Genomic DNA, 18,282 nt, shown 5'->3' with positions numbered 1-18,282 from the left:
TGAATGCACCAAAATCATTCTCATTACATTAGCTCTGAAATAAACCCTGTGCCAGAACACAATATAAAGATAACTCTGTTCTGGAACCAATATTTGTGTGTCCATAGGATTACAATAGATCTTAATCAACCGGTGAGACTTTGCCTAAGGCATAACGACCATCCTGTCTATCGAGATGGATGTGGAGTAAGATCCTCCGCGGTGTATTATCCAATAGAAAGAAAGAAAACTCATAATGCCAAGTTTGTTTGTATCCTGAACCCGTCAATGACTTAGGAATAACATTGCTTGGCCTTTTTCTCTTAGAAAATCTTCTATAGCGCAACAAAAAGAAACCACTAAAAACTCAGTTTCATTTCAGCAATTAACCACAAGAAGAGTAACTCATGTATGTTGAAAATAGAAACAAGAAATGTTAAAAATAGAAATGCTAAAAATAGCATTTCTAATGATAGCATTTCAGAATATTCCAATTTTAATTTGTCCTTGAATTAAAATTGAGAATTAAAATTTGAATTTAGTCTCACTTGCTGTTTGAAAAATAATTAATTAATTCATCTTGAGTTAATTAGTTGGAGAAATTCAAACATGAAGTCTTTGTGAAGTCATGCAACAGTTATCCCTTTGATTGAGAAAGTTATCCCTTAATTAAGGAGATATGGATGAGTTGTATTTGAGTTGTAATTAGTTAGCTCAGTTAACTGAGTTAAGTCCAGTTAGATTAGTTCCAAACAATTTGTGGAACTGATTGTGAGTTCAGTCAGTTAATGCATGCATGCATGCAACTAGTGTACTTCAGATAACTGAATATTCTCTCATAAATAACTCATGCATGTCAGTTTAGACAAAGACCCAGTTGAGATTAAAGGCTGGGACAGTGTACTATCAGTTGCAAGAATTTTCCTATACGAAAATCTCTTGCATGCACAAGGAATTCATTCCTTGAGATTTGCGCAGTTTTATAGTGTGTTGGAGCAGTTTTACAAGGTTACAGCTGGAGTACCTAGGGAAAACTGCGCAAGGAAATAGGAGGCTTGGAGGACAGAGGGAAAGGCATATGAGTTGTCTATTCTATCTATGAGCAGTAGTGAGGGATGTACTGAGAGCTGGATAGCTGTGAGAGCTAAAGCTTTGTGTAATCCTGAGATATTTCCATTTGTATGATAATACAGATAGCGAGGTTTTTAGCTGAGACTTTCCCTAGAGTATTCTTTAGTGTTTCATGTGTATTGATTCTTCTTCTCTGTTATATGTGTCCTGTTTGATCTTGCTCAAATCGATTAAGCTTCGGCAAGTTTGATTGTAGAAGTAGATTAAGTATTTTGCTTTAGTATATTGCATTATCAGATTGATCTACAGTGAGAATTTCTACAAAGCGTAGAAAAACTCGAACTTCTTTCTTAGATTCTCGTGCTTCCTATGGCCTCAAGAATTTCAGAGAGAATGTTTAAGATAAAGCGTGAGAGATTGTTGCTTGATGAGGGCAATTGAGCTCTTTATTTATAGGTGAAGGAGGGTTCTTGAAGGGGGATTGACATACTCAACAAGTCTTGAGGCCGACTAGACGTTGACTTTCCTGCCAAAAAATTCGGATGATAACCATTGATCTTTTTGTTATGCATTTACATAGTGCTTTGATGGTTTATTTAACAAATATTTTTCCATATTAAAATTCGTGCACAACCATGACCAAATCATTTCATACAGGGACGACTTAATTAAATTCAAAAATAATTTCAACCAAGGCCAACGACCATCATTCTTGAACTTTTTATGCTTGGCTGACTTTGGGGTCCTTCACCATTATTTCGGGGCATCAACTTCAGGAGGACATATCTCTTTAACCGTGAGGAGCCTGGTGGTATGCCATATACCTTTGGAATCATACTGACTAGGAGAATCAAATGACAATGATTCTGAATGCAAAAACAAAGACCTTTCCATCCAAAATTCTCATTAAATGAGGGGCTTCATGACCACACCACAGGGGCTTCCTTCCTTCTGGAGCTTCTTGTCCATTGGAGCTTCCAACTAATGCAATCCACAATATATATTAAGAGCGTTCATAGACCGATGTTGGCATCAATGACAACACCATTCATCATTGGCCTCCCTTGGTGGGATAAAGAAAAATGTGTATGAAACTATGGGGGAATTCAGTAAGAGATTTAATGATCTGATCAGAAGCCTTCCTGCAGACATTAAACCTTTAGTTGCCTCTATTCTCATCTATTATATTGAGGCTTTCAATGGTGACATAACATATCAACGAAGGGATAAGGAACCGACATATCTGAAGGTTTCACAAACCATGGCTGAGAAAATTGATAAGAACATGCAAGCCCCAGGGAAATCAAATATCCTTGGTTTCACAAGAGGAACTCCCTCAAAGTCCCATGATCCTAAAAATAAAGCTGAAGTTAAGGAAGTATCTAGAAACTCAATCAAAGAGTTGACTCAATTGATAAAAATTATGGAAGTCAACCATGCCAATCAAAAGAATGCCGTGCAAAGTAGATTGATTGCCATGGAGAGGTAACAGGTGAATAGATTCCATCCCCGACCAAATGATAGGTGGCAAAGAAAGGGCCTTCTCAAGATCAGAGACCACCAAATCCACTAGAATCTATAAATTTGGTTGATCACCAAGCCCCTCCTTATTGCATACCTTGCAATGAGTTCCATGAGGAATATACTTGTCCTATTTTCTGTTGGATCGCTGAAGGAGAAATGGCAGGAACAAATGAAAAAATAAACATGGTGGGCAAAAGGCATACTCTTTCCATGGGAGATTGGATAGAAAATGTTGAAAGAAGTCAAAGTGTAAATAATGTGGCTAATGCTTATGATAATGTCACCCAGATTTATGGTGAAAAGCCTCTGTTTGAACAAATCCTTGAGATGGCTAGGCATAAGGGGGTGACTTATCAAAGAAAAGAAAATAAAGATCAAAGTAAACTGCAACAAAGTATGCTGAAAGTTTTCACTCCACACCAATTCTGGTAATGTATTCACTATCTTTTGTAGGGTTGTCTCCCTACCATGCCACCCTCAGGTTTGCACCTTCAAGCCTGAACACAATCACTTCTCCTTCTTCTTTATCTTGCTTCCTGATCACCTTGTTCTTTTGCCCTAGTCGCCTTGAAGTATTCATTGCAGGCTCCAATCTCTTGCAGATTTTCCTTAATAGCTTCGACAATCAACAGATATCAGCTAACAACTCCCTTAACACTGTTGTCACACCTTAAATAGACCTCCACCTCTTCAGAAATTCAGTCTTGATTTTGGGCTTAAAAACAGGTCTACAAAAGATGAATCAAGGCTCAACCTCCTTGTACACTGCACACTAAACTCTACCTTCTACAGTGCTAGAGTTCAGCCTCCAAAAATAGGCTTAAAAATGACCTCTAACAGAGCTCGACCAACTTTAAAATTGGATTAGAACTTGCCTCAAAACTATGCAACAAAAGGGCCTCCAACGAACTTAGGACTCAGCCTTCAAACTAAGCTTGAACCTCCAACCAAGCTAGGACTCAGCCTTCAGCCTGAACTCAACTTTCAAACAGACTTGAAATTTGGCTTAAAACCTCCAGTACTCTGTCCTTAAAACATACCTCAAACAACCAGAAACCCTTCCCAAAAACAATGCCAAAAACCCTTCAAAGGATGTGCCAAAACCCTTCCACAGAACGCTGCTTCAAATTGGCTTGGCTTCACTTCACTTCTTGATTCAGGAGGTATGAAATTTGGCCCTGCTCCTTCGCTCTCCTAAACGCAAATTTGAATGCTTGAATCGAGTGGTTAGAAATGCTCCTTCTCACGCCTATGCATAGTGCGTTTGGACACTGGGTTAGTGCTAACTTGTCCACTGGTTGGTCTGACTGGTGCAACTAGAAAAAATTATAATGAATATTCAAAAAATCATTTCTTCTCAACTGTCAGGAATTAGAAGGCGTGCTATAGATCATTAGAAGGGTCTTAGAATAAGCTTTCCAACCATATATACTATACTCCCATTTGAGCCAAGTAATTGCAATAAAAATGCCTTCAAAGATAGAGTATCCAAATAGGGCCTACTTGTACTTTGGTTGGGTCATCTTGATAAAATATTTCATATCTCCTTATTCCTATAGAATCAGAGGGAGTGCCATATACCATTGGAAAGGTCTCAAAATATGCTATTTGACTATGTAATGTCCTCTTTCATTTGGACAACGTTTGACTCCAATAACAACCATTTTCAACGTGAATAAGTCTAGGGTTGGAGGCCGATGATGTCAAGAATGCCCGAGTTTGATAACTGATAGCAAGGGAGGTGGTGTTGTCCACAATTTTGTCAACAGTCTGAGAAAGCAATGTACAAAGAAGTGAAGAAAATTTTTTAGAGATCAAAGTCATCTTCCAGCATAGAGTTGTCATTGTAAACCCAACTTCTGCAAGTTTTATTGTAAATGATGCTAGTATGGCCTTTTAATTATGTAGCAACATCTAGGTAAGCTTTTGATTTTGGTAAAGAATTTCATCCTAGAAAGTTTTTTAACCTCCCCGAATTATGTGTGTTTGTAAACACGCCTAATCGACAGAGTTTTTCTTCTAGCTATAACCCCAAAGCTAGGGTGGAGTTCGTTGACGAGGTCTTAGGTGAGTCTTAGTGTTTATCGAGTCTATTGTAAAAGTGTGTTTAGGAATAATTTTAGTGCATGATTTCTTGCAATCAGAAATCGTGGCTAAATTATTTTATTATAAGCACATTTGGTTTCATGCTAGATCATATTGTGTCGCAAAATCGTGTAAATTATTGAAGGTTTATGTGTAAAGGTGTTTTCCCCTTTCAAGGGTTGAATTTGTAATTATTTAGATGTAAAAAATATTTTGGTGCATGGTCCTTCGCAATTAGAAACCATGGCTAAAATATTTGAGGGTGGAAAATTTGTTAAATCCCCTTTAGAGTTATTTAATTAATTTTTCTGGCTAAATTAAATAAAAATCCTAAGCCAAAAAATTAATTAAGTTTGAGTCAAAAAATTATTTTAGAGAAATTAATTTCTCTCCAAGTGGAAAATAATAAAAAAATCGTGTGTCAAAAAGAAGTCAAATTTTGGAGGTCCTCCACCAATGGAAAAATGGATATTTTGAGAAAATATGAGCCCTTGGACCTTGGTGGCTAAGTCAAAGTCAATTTTTTGAGGAAATTAATCCAAAATATTAATTTTTGGATTAATAAAAAATGGTTTTTAAGAGAAATTCGAATTTTTCCTCAAAAATAAAAATTTTAATGGTGGAGATTAAAAGATGATCAAGTTATTTTCGACAATTGCGATTATTTTGACGAGGATCAAGCCAAGTAGCCATTATTTTCCACTTGGAGGGGTTTTCTCTATATAAGGAAGTTATTGAGCTTCTACGTCTGATCTTTTGATGTGGTGATTTTGTAACACTGGTACTGAGCTACTACTATGTTGGGAACATAATTTATCATAATAAAAAGATTTTGGGGTTCAGTTCATGGTGTTCTTCTATCTGTTGATCTGTGGTATGTGTTGGCTATGTGTTTATTCTATGTTGTGCTGAATATATATTATTTTTAACTATTATTTCATTTGTCGGTAATAAGAACATTCTATTGGTATGAGTTATTTAGGTGATCTGATTCACTATATGAATTAACAGTTTATCTTGAGAATTTATAGAGATTTACAAGTACGCTAACCCTTGAGCCTGAAAACTCACAGATAGTGGGGAAGAGTCGACCTTGTTTGGGCTCTAAGATTTCATTGTGGTGAATTATTTTGCAGGAGGGTTTTGGCTGGTCTATCTTTCAAAATTATTCATCCATGCAATTTATTTAAATTTTATTTTCAAAACTTTTATTTCATCTTGGGCTGAAAGGATTTAAGATGCTAATGAGAGCTTACAATTCTATTTTGTAAAATTATTTTCTAGCCCTTGTTTTATTTTATAGCACTTTGGGGTTTTTTGAAAGTTTTTGTATATATTTGAGGTTTTGGAATTCTTTCATTCATTTGTGCAGGTGAATCTTCAAGCTCTCAAGGAAAATCGTTGGGTTTTTGAGGTAGATATAGGCCTAGGAAGGCAAGATCTAGCCTCCAATCTTTATCCAAGCTCAACGTTTAGCTAGAAAAAGAAGATGTTGGCCCTCAAGGAAGCAAATTTCTGTATTTTGTGGATATTTTTATGTTTACAGGGTTTACGAAAATTTTTAAGGCCTCTAGGGCCTAGCCGTCACCTCTTCCAGCCTAGTCGTGCCCCTTTCTCTTCCTCTAGGTGAGCCGCTAGCCCTTTTGTGGCTTGCCTTGAGTTGCATGCCTATTTAGGGCTTTAGATACAATCACTACCCTTGCCTTGCCAGTGCCTCCAAAGGGCCTCTAGCCCTCTCGCCCCCTTCAAGGAGCCTCCTTCCCTTGCTGTCAGCGCTTGAAGGGCCTTCTTACCCCTGCTGTAGGCCTTCCTAGGCCCTAACCCTTGGCCGCATGCCATTTTAGGCCTTGTTCTTGCCCTAGAAGGGCCTCTAACCCTATCGACCCCCCTCTTTGGCCATTTTTCCCTTGGACGACAACCCTATTGGGCTTATTTCCCTAAGCTATGGCCTCTTCTAGCCTATCTTGGCCTATCGTTGCCCTTTCTTGGCCTCCTCTATGTGAAAATTTCTAAATTGAAATCCTGCTGCAGTGATTAATATTATTTCTTCTACTTATTACCTCAGAAATAAGTTATCTACAATATTCTTACGACAAATATCGAAATATATTCTACTGCAACCTTCACAATTTTTTTTCCAATGGAAAAATCGTAATCTTTCATTATGTGGAAAAATTACATGTAGTAGATGCCCGAGGCATATGCGAGTACTGTTGGCCCATGACCATTTCAAAACCAGCTGTGTCAAAAAATATAAATGGCCAAGCCATTTCCTGTAGGATTGTTTAGAGATCCCTGTACATATTTAGACTGTTTGTCTATATATCAGCAAAAATAAATATATACATGTTTTGGATAAAACTATGATAAAACAACTAAAAATATATATATTTAGGGCCTTTCCACCCTATGATAATCCTGGTCTATATATGGCCTGTGGTGGTATTGGTAGAATTCTGCTCCCGTCTGTTCAGAGATTATCCACAAGCCTCGGGGTAGTAGCGTGCCCTCCTTGGAAAGCCTGTTAGCATCTTCATTATATTCCCTGTATATATGATGACAAGAGGCTGTGTTAAACACTGCTTTGAAATTGTAGACTTCATCCAAAATATTTTGAAGTGAAATAGGATGACAATGATTTTTATTGTTGAACCAGTTGATAATAATTTTTGAATCCCCATAGATCTGAATGGTAATCATTAGCTAGTGCAAAGTGGAGCAGATGTCTGAGGGTGATAAGCTCGACGAAATTGTTTGTTCCCTCCCCTAGTCCTAATTGGACCTTATAGAAGTGTTGATCAGAGATGTATAGAATGAAACCCCCTCCGCAACCATGAGGTTGGGCTGCTCCATCGAAGAAAACCCATGGCTTAGTTTTATCAATCCGACCAGGGGTTGAGGTTCTGCGGATGTGGGAATTTGCCTCTTCTGGAATGTCATGATAGGCTGCCACAGCCTTGGCAATGATAAGAGGCCATCAAACAGTTTTGTTCTTGAAAATTATATGATTCCGGGTAAGCCATATAGTCCAACAGAGGATAAGAGGAAGGCATTGTTCCTTAGCACCCTGGTGTGCTGCGATCCAATTGTTCCATGCTTGGAGAATAGTAGGGCCTTGCCATGCGTTCTGCATAGAGAGATGTTGTGTTGTAGATTGCCAAAATTGGACAACAGTCGGACAGAGCAGAAACAGGTGCTCGTTGGTTTCAGAGTCTTGCTTGCATAGAACACACCAGATCGGGCCATGAATAGATCTGTGCAAAAGGGCTTCGCTTGTGGGAGTTTTGTTGCATAAAACACTCCACATGAAGAGGCGCGCCCGGGGAGGAGTTTTCATTTTCCAGATCTGTTGCCACCATTCTTTTGTATGTGCAGGTTTGCGATCCGAGAGGAGGTGGGTGTAGCCCAGCTTTGGGGTGTATTTCCCATGCTCAGCTAGTATCCATACTAGTTCATCTGGGTCGTTATTTAAATTCACATGAGCTTCAGACAATGCCGATAGATAAGATTCCTAGGACTGATGCCATTGTATAGGGATATCCATTTCAGGTGTTGACCTCCAATTCTGTTTGAAAATAGTGCTGCGCTCATGATCAACAATATGTGCAACCACCGTGGTATTTCTAAGATGAAGGTATTGAATGAGATCAGGTGGCAACTGATACCTGTTTCCCCCTCCTATCCATGGGTCAATACCAATGCGTACAGATGCACCATTGTTTATGCGCCATGCCAAGCCGGATCTGATGAAAGGCATCGTTTGTAGGATTGCTTTCCATACTATAGAAATGCCCAAACGAGGCCAGTCTGGTAGACGAACCCAGTCCAATAATTGTTGCGGCCAAATGTATTTGTGGTATGACACAGTCGTCCATAGATTCTGTGAAGTGAGAAGGGACCAGCTCATCTTGGCTGCAAGAGCTTGAGCAAAAACAGACAGGTCTTTTAACCCCCACCCCCCCATTTTTTGGCATAGCAATTTTCTTCCAGCTCACCCAAGCAAAAGTTTTTCCTTCCTTTTGTCCATTCCATAGATATCTGCAGCATATCTGTTGGATGCGTCCGAGTATTCCCTAGGAATCCAGGCGAGAGACATCCAATATACGAGGGTGGCTTCCAATACTGATTTTATAAGGACAAGGCGCCCAACTCTTGATAAAAATCTATGATTCCAAATTTTCAATCTCTTCTCAATTTTAATCACTAACCAGATCCAGTCAGCAATCCGGTAACTGTGGGGTTTGATCTTGAAACCCAAGTATTTCAAGCCATTCGAGAGGTTATGCAATTGATAATGGAAGAAATGGAGAGCTGCTCTATCCTCCTGAGGGGTGGTGTGAGACAGAGTAATAGTAGATTTGGTCTGATTTGCAACCATACTAGTGGCTTTTTCAAAGAGTATAAGTATGTCATGGAAGGAGGTAGAATCCCTGATGCTACCATCCAGGAAGATCATCACATCATCAACGAAAAGGAGATGTGTAAGATGGCAGAGTTCGTTCATTTTCAGTCCTTTGAGTCTGCCTTCCCTTTTTGCAGTGCTAATGAGCCTGCTGAGACCCTCCATCACTATAAGGAACAGAAGGGGAGACAGAGGGCATCCTTGCCGGAGTCCACGTTCGGCATGAAAGAAGTGGGATGCAGAACCATTAATTAGTACACTGAAGGATGCCGAGTTTATGCAGCAGATAATCCAATCTGTGAAAGCAAGAGGGAATCCTAAATGGATCAGGATCATCTTAATGAAGAGCCAGCTGACACGATCAAAAGCCTTAGCGAGATCAATCTTGAGTATAATGCTTTTCAGATTTCTTGTTTTGATAGAGTGAATGGCTTCCTGGGCAGTGCCTATGGCCTCATGGATCTGTCTATTTTGGAGAAAGGCAAATTGCTCTGGAGAAATGTGATGGGAGAGTATAGGGCAGAGCTGGTTTGCAATGATCTTTGCAATGATTTTGTATAGGGTGTTGCAAAGGGAGATAGGTCGGAAGTCATTGAAGGATGCAGGAGAGTCAGATTTTGGTATAAGAGCAATGAAGGTGGCATTGATAGCCTCATACATCTTACCAGAGGTCCTGCACTCTTCAACTACATTGAGAAGATCATTCCCAATGAGGTCAAAAAAGGCTAAGTAGAATTCAATGGACCAGCCATCTGGGCCAGGGCTTTTATCTTTCTTGAACCATTTTAATGTCCCCTCAAGTTCATCTCTAGTAACGAGAGAAGTTAGCTCAGCTGCCGCATCTGGATCTACAAAGCTTGGGAAGTGCCCTGCTACTTGAATGATATCAGCAAGGTTTGAGGCAGGGGGCTCCTTATAGAGATGTTTGAAATGTGAGATACCCAACTGAGATAATTGATTGAAAGTTTTTGCAATACCTCCATCCGGTGTGGGCATTTGCCAAATGGTGTTGGAGGCTTTTCTCCCCTTGGCAAAGTTCTGAAAGTACCTTGTGTTCTCATCCCCTGCTTTGAGCCAGATCGCTCTACTCTTGAGTCTCCAGGTTTCCTCTCTTTCCTTCAGAATTCTGGCTCTTTGATTTTCTAGCTCAATCAATTTTGACTTGGCTTCTGTGCTTATGAAACCCCTGTTATGGTCATCCATAAGATGCGCCAAGGATGATTCAACAGAGGTGAGGGTATGGGCATCCCTTTGGAGTTTTTCCTTTGCCCACTTGATAGTGAGTTTCTTGAGTTGCAGAAGGTTGTGACAGAATCCCTTAGCCCGAGTGAGTCCTTGAGTGGGAGGGTTTTGCAGCCAGAAGTCTGAAACCAGATTTGTGTAGGAGGGGTCCAGAAGCCAAGATGAATTGAATTTGAATGGGGCTTTGGGCTTAATAGGAGGACCAGATATTTCTAGGTAGATGGGCGAGTGGTCAGAGATGCCTCCGGTTCCGACCCACTGCCTATAATGAGATAATCTCTGTATCATCGGGGTTTTGAGGATGAAATGGTCCAGTCTTCTAGCTAGGGCTGCCTCACCAACTCTTCTGTTCCTCCATGTTGGCAGGGGTTTGTTCATAGGAATATCTGAGAGGTGAGCTTGATCAAGAAGGTTTTCCATGGTATCAGAGAGTGGGTCAATCTGTGCCGATGATCCCCAAGACTCATTGTATCCAATAGAAAAATTTAGATCCCCGCCCATGATGAGATTGTCAAATGAGGTAAGAGAGAGGTTTAGGAGCTGATTCCAGAAAGCCTCCCGTCCCTGACAAGGCCCATAAACATTCATAGCACAGAGATCCATTCCCAGCTCAGCAGAAAAAAATTCGATACTAATGAACTCCTTTCCTCCCCAAGCCGAATTTAGATTTATGGTTCGGGGATTGTATCCCGTAGCCAATCCACCTGAACGCCCAACAACATCTAGTGTAAGGAATTCCCATCTCGGGCTTAGATTCTGCAGAATTCGGATGATGTGTTGAGCATCACCGAGGGTTTCTTGGACGAGGATAATGTCTATAGGCTCAGAGTCAAATAGCCAGTGGAGGGCTAGCTTTTTGGGCAAGCTAGCCATACCCCTGTAATCGAATGATAGGCATTTCATGGGGGAACCATGTCATGGGTATTCTTCGCTCTAAGAACCCGATCTAATGAAGATTGCCTTCCCGAGACCACCTCAGCACCAGCTCGAAGTATAGCATGCGAAAGGTAAGATTTGCGCCCACGAAGGGGTTTAATAGACATCGAGGGGAGGGACGGGCCAAGACTAGAGTGAGTTGAATGAGAAACTGCAGAGGGAGGGCGAGATCGCAGGTTATAAGCATGAGGGGGAGCTGGGGGAGGTGGTGATGGGGAGGAGGTGGCCTTCGGAATTAGGGAAGGGGAGGTGGTGGAGTAAACTAGGTGATAGGAGAGAAGGGGGCAGGGAATAGATGAGGGAGAGGTGGGTTGATCATGTACAGATGCATTATGCTAATGATGTGCAAAAAATGCATAAGCAGAAGATAGAACAGGGGTAGAGGGGAGAAGAGTACCCGAAGTACGAGCCGCTTCAGCTGCTGCCCTAGCTCGAGTCAGAGGTGGAGATGGGGGACTCGAGGAGTTGCCTGTAGATTGCTAGACTCGCTGAGTTGGGGTCGCCTTCTGAGATGGGGCGGGTGCTGCAGATGGTGCCTTCTTGGGGATGTCAGGCGTAGCCCTTCCAATGCCTTTCTCCTTTTCCATAGCTGCTTCCGGGGGTTTCAAGACCAAAGGACATTCCTTATTCCAGTATCTAAATGACACCCCCTCGTAATCAAGGATTTGAACCCTAGTGAAGTTACGCCATTGCAGAGTAATTTTTTCCTCCAGACCCTCCGGAGTGTCCAGATGCACCAGAAAGCGAGTTAGGGTTCGATTTTTGGACTGTACTATGGATTTGTCATAATACAAGAAGGTGCTGAGGGTATTCCCGATTCGCACGAACACTTCTTCAGACCAATACTGAAGTGGTAAACCTGGTAGCCGAACCCATAAAGGTCTAGCTCCTATCTGCTCTCTTTCCGGATTGAAGAGAGGGCTCCATCTTTTGAGCAACACCGAAGCCATTTCGATATGCCAATATCATGCGAGAGCCATGTTCGTGTATTCTTCAAGGGAAAAATGAAGCACAAACCATCCACGAGGGAGTATCTGAACATCCGGGAGCTGTATGAAAATCTGTCCCCAGATCTCTTTAACCCACAACCCCAATCGCTCCACCGTGTAGGTTCTTCCACGAACCCTACCCACCAGGACTTTCCCTGCTTTGTCGGCCACTTCACCCATGGTGAGTCCTTCCCCAAATTTTATGGTGTAATCCTTGCCAGATGCCTTGACGCACCTTGCTTTCCTCTTCCCTGTATGCGGCGCAGTAGGGTGATCCTGTAACGGATCCGAGGGACTATTTGCTTTTGGGTGTGGCTCCACCGACCTAGCTTGGATTACCGGAGTATCGAAACAGCCGGAAGGAGGAGCTGAGACCTGCGTCACCTCGCAACAGTCGGGAGTATCGTGGGTCTTCTGTGTCTTTGCGGCCGCATCAGGGTTGGTTCCCGGACGAGATGGAGGATTTTTGGAAAAATAGTGATCTGCAGGGGGCGCAGGGTCGAAAAGAGGGGACGAGCAGGTAGCCAGAAGGTTTAGGGTTCCAGGAGACAGCGGCGGGTAGTCCAGGGTGGGTGAGTCGATGGAGAGGGTTCCAATGTGAAGGGTGGAGGCCGTAAGCCCGAGGAGGGAGACAACTGACGTCGGATTTGATCTGGACGACGCAAAGGAAACGAGAACCGATCTAGGGTTAGGGTTACAAAAGATAGCTTGCTCCAGGTAAGGATCCGACGAATAATCCACAATGTCCAACTCCATTCCCTCCATGCTGAACCTAAGAACGGTAGACCATTACCGTCTACAGTTGGAAGTAGGTGCAGGTGAGGACAGCGGGTTGCGGAGGTAGCCTCGGATATTACGGTGACTGCAGCTAACCGTAATCAGTATTACGGCTAGGGTAAGAGCAGAGAGAGCTGCAACGCGCCATCTTCTTTATGGATGTAGTCCCTATTCCAACCTTCACAATTAATACATTGCTGAAAGTAAATATAAAGAAATACGCTGGCACAAATACAAGCACAATGAAACAATTATTTTTGGACAATCGTCCCCGGAAAAACCCAATGTGAGAAAACTGGTACAGCAAATGAGGGATTTTATTATTCTTTAGCAAATTCTCTTGTACAAATTACAGCCAACAAAATAGGAATGAGAAATTTTACAGACACTTCTTGACCAAGTTCTACCCTAGATGAAGCACTTTTTCTTCCCCGGAATCATTCTAATCCTCTTTGCGCCAAACTGCTCTCCCAGGCTCAGCATCAAGCTGCCCATGTAGGCTCTGCGTCAAATTGCCTCTGCACTGCCTCTTTCTGCGTCACTCTGTCCCTGCTCTGAGTCTTGTTGCTTTGCACTCTTTGAATGTGCTGATGCCCTCTCTCTCTGTCTCACTTGCAACTCTCCCTCTGATTCGATTTTCTCTTGCCGAACTTCAACTAGTGAGAAAATCGAACTTACTCGGGTAACTAAGTATCTGCCTATGGTGTGTTCTCCAAGTGCCCATCAAGTCTCTTCTTATAATCCTCTCGTTGATCATTCAATGACTCAAATTAGATTCTAATCAATGGTTAGGATCATTTGACTTGATCTCTGCTTTCTTCTAGAAGTTCCATCCATAGTTTAGATTAATACCCATTAATTATTTAATTTCCTAAGTTTAGACTTAGGGTCCCATTCAAAAAAATTAATTATTTTAATAAAATTGTTTCCAGGTGGAATTTCCCAAAACGATTTTTGGGTATTGGAGAATGCATGTGTCTAAGCCTTCTTGCAAATTTTGAGGCCTAGAGCACATTCGATGCTATCCCAAATCAATGCTCCCTCTTAGCAAGGAATGTGCTCAAACAATATACTGCTACTACATACTTCTCTGACTTTGAAGCATCATGCTCTGCGCTATTGATGTCTGACATGTTGTCCATCAACTATTGTACTGCTGTTGCAACTGTACTGTTGCCTTTGACACTGCCATTGCCAATGCTACATCTGTACTACAACTCCCTCTGAATGTCTGCATCTGTGCTGCTGCTGGCACTGCCACTGCCAACTGTCCCTGCATTGCAAACCGCTACTGCTACTGAGATGAATTTTCAACCATACCCAACTGCTCTCTGAATTGAGTGAACTTAGCTCTTCTGAGAGCCTTTGTGAGTATATCGACCACTTGCTCTCTTGTGGGGACATACTGTAGCTGTACTGTAGTCTGTCCCACACTAAACACAGTCTCTAATAAAGTGACAACGGATATTTATATGTTTCGATTGATCATGAAATACTGGATTTTCAGAGAGTTTGATACAACTCTGATTATCACAGTAAACCTTAGTTGCTTCCATCCTTTTTTTCGGAATAAGCTCACAACTTACAAGCAATTTTCTGAGCCATATGGCTTCGCATGTAGCTGTGCTGGCTGCCATATATTCTGCTTCCGCTGAACTCGGTGCCACCGATTTTTGCTTCCTGCTGCACCAAGATATTTCTATGTAGATGGGCGAGTGGTCAGAGATGCCTCCGGTTTCGACCCACTGCATATAATGAGATAATCTCTGTATCATCGGGGTTTTGAGGATGAAACGATCCAATCTTCTAGCTAGGGCTGTCTCACCAACTCTTCTGTTCCTCCATGTTGGCAAGGGTCTGTTCATAGGAATATCTGAGAGGTGAGCTTGATCAAGAAGGTTTTCCATGGTATCAAAGAGTGGGTCAATCTGTGCCGATGATCCCCAGGACTCACTGTATCCAATAGAAAAATTTAGATCCCCACCCATGATGAGATTGTCAGATGAGGTAAGAGAGAGGTTTAGGAGCTGATTCCAGAAAGCCTCCCGTCCCTGACAAGGCCCATAAACATTCATAGCACGGAGATCCATTCCCAGCTCAGCAGAAAAAAAGTCGATACCAATGAACCCCTTTCCTCCCCAAGCCGAATTTAGATTTATGGTTCGGGGATTGTATCCCATAGCCAATCCACCTGAACGCCCAACAACATCTAGTGCAAGGAATTCCCATCCCGGGCTTAGATTCTGCAGAATTCAGATGATGTGTTGAGCTTCACCGAGGGTTTCTTGGAGGAGGATAATGTCTACAGGCTCAGAGTCAAATAGCCTGCGGAGGGCTAGCTTTTTGGGCAAGCTAGCCATACCCCTGCAATTGAATGATAGGCATTTCATGGGGGAACCATGTCATGGGTATTCTTCGCTCTAAGAACCCGATCTAACGAAGATTGCCTTCCCGAGACCACCTCAACACCAGCCCAAAGTATAACATGCGAAAGGTAAAATTTGCGCCCACGAAGGGGTTTAATAGACATCAAGGGGAGGGACGGGCCAAGACTAGAGTGAGTTGAATGAGAAACTGCAGAGGGAGGGCGAGATCGCAGGTTATAAGGATGAGGGGGAGCCAGGGGAGGTGGTGATGGGGAGGAGGTGGCCTCCGGAATTAGGGAAGGGGAGGTGGTGGAGTAAACTAGGTGATGGGAGAGAAGGGGGCAGGGAATAGATGAGGGAGAGGTGGGTCGATCCTGTACAGATGCATTATGCTGATGATGTGCAAAAAATGCATAAGCAGAAGATAGAACAGGGGTAGAGGGGAGAGGAGTACCCGAAGTACGAGCCGCTTCAGCTGTTGCCCTGGCTCGAGTCAGAGGTGGAGATGGGGGACCCGAGGAGTTGCCTGTAGATTGCTGGACTAGCTGAGTTGGGGTCGCCTTCCGAGATGGGGCGGGTATTGCAGATGGTGCCTTCCTGGGGATGTCAGGGGTAGCCCTTCCAATGCCTTCCTCCTTTTCCATAGCTGCTTCCGGGGGTTTCAAGACCAAAGGACATTCCTTATTCCGATATCTAAATGGCACCCCCTCGTAATCAAGGATTTGAACCCTAGTGAAGTTACGCCATTGCAGAGTAATTTTTTCCTCCAGACCCTCTCGAGTGTCTAGATGCACCAGAATGCGAGCTAGGGTTTGATTTTTGGACTGTACTATGGATTTGTCGTAATCCAGGAAGGTGCCGAGGGTATTCCCGATTTGCACGAACACTTCTTCAGACCAGTACTGGAGTGGTAAACCTGGTAGCCGAACCCATAAAGGTCCAACTTCTATTTGCTATCTTTCCGGATCAAAGAGAGGGCTCCATCTTTTAAGCAGCACCGAAGCCATTTCGATATGCCAATATCGTGCGAGAGCCAGGTTCGTGTATTCTTCAAGGGCAAAATGAAGCACAAACCATCCACGAGGGAGTATCTGAACATTCGGGAGCTGTATGAAAATCTGTCCCCAGATCTCTTTAACCCACAACCCCAATCGCTCTGCCGTGTAGATTCTTCCACGAACCCTACCCACCAGGACTTTCCCTGCTTTGTCGGCCACTTCACCCATGGTGAGTCCTTCCCCAAATTTTATGGTGTAATCCTTGCCAGATGCCTTGACGCACCTTGATTTCCTCTTCCCTGTACGGGGCGTAGTAGGGTGATCTGTAATGGATCCGAGGGACTATTTGCTTCTGGGTGTGGCTCCATCGAGCTAGCTCGGATTACCGGAGTATCGAAAGCGCCTAGAGGAGGAGCTGAGACCTGCATCACTTTGCAACAGTCGGGAGTATCGTGGGTCTTCTGTGTCTTTGTGGCCGCATCAGGGTCAGTTCCCGGATGAGATGGAGGATTTTTGGAAAAACAATGATCTGCAGGGGGCGTAGGGTCGAAAAGAGGGGACGAGCAGGTAGCCAGAAGGTTTAGGGTTCCAGGAGATAGCGGCGGGTAGTCCAGGGCGGGTGAATCGATGGAGAGGGTCCCAATGTGAAGGGTGGAGGCCGTAAGCTCGAGGAGGGAGACAATTAACGCCAGATTTGATCTGGACGGTGCAGAGGAAACGGGAACCGATCTAGGGTTAGGGTTACAAAAGATAGCTTGCTCCAGGTAAGGATCCGACGAAGAATCCACAACGTCCAACTCCATTCCCTCCATGCTGAACCTAGGAACGGTAAACCATTACCGTCGACAGTTGGAAGCAGGTGCAGGTGTGGACAGCGGGTTGCGGAGGTAGCCTCAGAGGTTACGGTGATTGCAGCTAACCGTAATCAGTATTACGGCTAGGGTAAGAGCAGAGAGAGCTGCAACGCGCCATCTTCTTTATGGATGTAGTCCCTATTCCAACCTTCACAATTAATACATTGCAGAAAGTAAATATAAAGAAATACACTGGGACAAATACAAGCACAATGAAACAATTTTTGGACAATCGTCCCTGGAAAAACCCAATGTGGGAAAACTGGTACAACAAATGAGGGATTTTATTATTCTTCAGCAAATTCTCTTGTACAAATTACAGCTAGCAAAATAGGAATGAGAAAATTTACAGACACTTCTTGACCAAGTTCTACCCCAGATGAAGCACTTCTTCTTCCCCGGAATCATTCTAATCCTCTTTGCGCCAAACTGCTCTCCCAAGCTCAGTGTCAAGCTGCCCACGTAGGCTCTGCGTCAAATTGCCTCTGCACTGCCTCTTTCTGCGTCACCTTGTTCCTGCTCTGCGTCTTGTTGCTTTGCTCTCTCTGAACGCGCTGATGCCCTCTCTTTGTGTCTCACTTGCAACTCTTCCTCTGATTCAATTTTCTCTTGCCGAACTTCGACTAGTGAGAAAATCGAACTTACTCGGGTAACTGAGTATCTGCCTATGGTGTGTTCTCTAAGTGCCCATCAAGTCTCTTCTTATAATCCTCTCGTTGATCATTCAACGACTCAGATTAGATTCTAATCAATGGTTAGGATCATTTGAATTGATCTCTGCTTTCTTCTAGAAGTTCCATCCATAGTTTAGATTAATACCCATTAATTATTTTAATTTCCTAAGTTTAGACTTAGGGTCCCATTCAAAAAAATTAATTATTTTAATAAAATTGTTTCCAGGTGGAATTTCCCAAAACGATTTTTGGGTATTGGAGAATGTATGTGTCTAAGCCTTCTTGCAAATTTTGAGGCCTAGAGCACATTCAATGCTATCCCAAATCAACGCTCCCTCTTAGCGAGGAATGTACTCTAACAATACACTGCTACTACATACTTCTC

At 42.8% G+C, this 18,282-nt stretch overlaps 1 protein-coding gene across 2 annotated transcripts in view; it reads left to right on the top strand.

Annotated features, from left to right (window-relative positions):
- The window catches only part of LOC149141552 (lipase class 3 family protein), a 425,063-nt gene that overhangs the window by 24,492 nt on the left and 382,289 nt on the right, over positions 1 to 18,282 (top strand). The gene's annotated exons all lie outside the window — the stretch shown is intronic.

The sequence above is a fragment of the Pinus tabuliformis genome, chromosome X (assembly GCF_031772625.1).
Source record: "Pinus tabuliformis cultivar Carrire ecotype Pingquan chromosome X, CPIR1, whole genome shotgun sequence".
NCBI lineage: Eukaryota > Viridiplantae > Streptophyta > Pinopsida > Pinales > Pinaceae > Pinus > Pinus tabuliformis.
Note: the sequence above shows the minus strand (reverse complement) of the source record. Positions and strands in the feature narration are given on the sequence as shown.